A 2,988-nucleotide genomic window follows, 5' to 3' on the forward strand; every position below is an offset into this window, starting at 1 on the left:
ATATGGTATCATGGCTTAGAAGCCGGAACCATATTGAATATTGATTCATTTTATGGAGCTTTTCGAAGGGAGTTTGCCCCTGAAAGGGGTGGGCAATATTGGTTGCGTGTACTCAACGTGACCTACCAAGAACCACATGAGGATATTCGTGCTTATGCAAAGAAAATAAAAGAGGTTTTCCGTAAGTTGGACACCTCCATTCCTATCCCCGCAGCGGCCCAATTGCAATATTTTCTACATGGTTTGGACTTTAACATCCAGTTGTAGTTGTGTAGTGTCCCTTTGGGGGATATAGATATTGCCATTACACGAGACAAGAAGTGGAATCCCGACTACAAGCAGCCTATGCCTCTCGTGCCAATCCGAATATAGGTCTAGCATTGGGAAATAATATGGCGGCGGCCAATGGCAGTAGTAGCCAAGGGATAGCGATGGCTAATCCTAATGGGAGAGGGAACATGATGCAAAATGTGCCTTTATTACCAGCTCCCCCTAGCATGTCGATGCCTATGGGCAGTCAAATGGCTCCACATGGTGGAGGCTAGGTAGCTAATCCTAATACCATGCCTGTGGTTCAACAACCAGTGCCTAATTGAATAGTTAGGCCGATGGATCGACAGGGTAATGATCAAGGCTACGAGTCAAGCGCTTCCAATGTTCTTGGAGAGGTTAAGGACATGATGAAGCATTATACCGACATGATTACGGAGCAATATCGACAAATAGCTATTGATGTCAACTTTCTTAAAAAACAACAAAATTTGATAGGAAGTAGATACCCAGATGAGGGTGCACCTTCGAGGTTCAGCTGAAAATGGTGTGGTGGGCAACATTATCCACGAAATTGCCCAAATGTCAAGTGCAACATCTATGGAAAATCTGGCCATTTAGCAGCCACTTGCTGGAGTAAGATTAGTTCTCTCCAGTGAGGTAGTCGGCAACCAGGGCCTGTTAATCATCGTGTGCAAGGAAATGATTCCCAGCGAGAAGAGAGACCTAAACAAATACTTTAACGACCAAAGACTACAGTGAAGGAGTTGCCTAGTGGTAGTGGGGTTAGTTTGATTGAGGTTGTGCGTGTTAATGATGCTGAAACCTCTAATCTGCGAGCTGTCCTTACAAGAGGTCAAAAGAGTAGAGAGGCCGACAAGGATAAGCCTGTTGACGAAAACCCTAAACAAGGCGACAAAGGAATGCAAGTTTTGGATCCTACCATGGAAGGGGGACCTCTGAAGCCCGTGGAGAGTAAAGCCGATGTTAAGAAGGATAAGGAACCACCGAGGAAGAAGGTGAAAGTTAAAAACTCTTGCTACACCATGAAGGGCGTCTCAATTTGAGACAATGCACTCTTGCACTTTCCGGCTATGCTACCTGAGACTTGCTCCCAAAATAGAAAAATGAAAGTAACACTGGTCCTCTTACCTAAACACCACGAACTTGGTTTGCTTTCTTGAGCTCCTTACCACGAACAAGGCTCTGATACCATGTCAAGATTGTGGGAGAGAAGGAAGGAGTCTCACTTGTAGCTTTCTTTCTTTCACAATGGGGGAATACACACAAAGGTGGAGGCTGAAAACAGTTTCCCTCTTCTTAGTTATGTAAGCCAAAAAGAACTCAAGTACATAGAAATAGAAGAACCCTATATATGGGTCTCAAACCAAACTCAACTAACTAAGGTGGCATACTAACTGAGCCACAAACTAGAGTAGATAAGGATAGTTGTCATCTAGCTATTATTCATGGGCCGGTTCAGTGACCTAAAGAGCGGATGGTTTGGCATGAAAAGCGAACTCTGCCGAACTATCATGAATTCGATTTGGCGAGCTCTCTTTGCGAAGTCAAGCTAGATGTGAATCTTTTATAGCTTATTAAGCTTTCTCCAGGAGTACGCAAGGAATTTAGAAAGATCCTGCGTACTGGGTATATCGTAGAACCTTTGGGTATTGCGCGAGTTGGTGATGACTGGTTCGAGCATGTTGAGAAGCATTGCCCAAGAGTTGCAGCCTATGTCGATGGGATATTAGTAGATTATGCCATTGTCGACACGGGATCATCTGTTAACATTATGAGTTCTGAATTGATGGAAAGGTTGGGTCTTGCGATCCAGAAAGATACCTCCACAATTCTCAGAATGGCGGATGATAGTTTGAGACAGTCGGAAGGCTGCATTACTAAGGTCCATGTCAGTGTTGCAAATGTAGAATGTCTGCTGGACTTTAGGGTAATTCATTTTGCAAGGTGTCCAAGTTACCAAGTATTACTTGGACGACCTTGGATCTTGCAAGCGGACTGCCAAGTGGTTATATCCGCCAGTAGGCTGATATTTGGCAGAGGTGCTCAGCGCGTGGTGATTGATGCCTATCCTGAGTCACCGCAGAGTGAGAGAGCTCCTCTATCTTCTACAGAATTGGAGACATTAGAGGATTTATCCGCCAGTGAGACATCATTGAGTGATGAGTCCAAAGAGGGATCCACTATGGAGGATATCTATCAGATAACTCTAAATGAGCCGATAGAGGCCCAATATCGTATAAGAGATGCAGATGTTATCGAGCTAGACCTTGGCACACCAAATGATTCGCGGCCAATTAAATTAGGTTCTATGCTCAGCTTAGTAGAAAGGGAGGACTATGTGTCCTTGATTCAAGAATTCCGCGACATCTTTGCTTGGAGATATGATGAGCTAAGAGGCATTCCTCCCAGCCTGGCTGTTCATACTATTCCTGCAAAAGAAGGAAGCCGCCCTGTGTGCCAGAAGGTAAGGCGTATGCCTTTTGAATTGAGGGACAGGCTGTTTGAGGAGTTACAGAAGCTAAGGAAAACTGGTTTGATCTTCCCTGTACAACACACGGAATGGTGTTCACCCATTGTTATCAAGAAGAAGAAAAATAATCAAATCCGATTGTGTGTAGATTTTAGAGAGCTGAATAAGCAGACGGTTAAGGATTACTACCCGTTGCCATTCATTGACCAGATTTTGGATCAATT

Source organism: Lygodium microphyllum, chromosome 26 (genome assembly GCF_053477565.2).
Source record: "Lygodium microphyllum isolate KBCC chromosome 26, Lygodium_microphyllum_v1.1.10, whole genome shotgun sequence".
NCBI classification, from domain to species: Eukaryota; Viridiplantae; Streptophyta; class Polypodiopsida; order Schizaeales; family Lygodiaceae; genus Lygodium; species Lygodium microphyllum.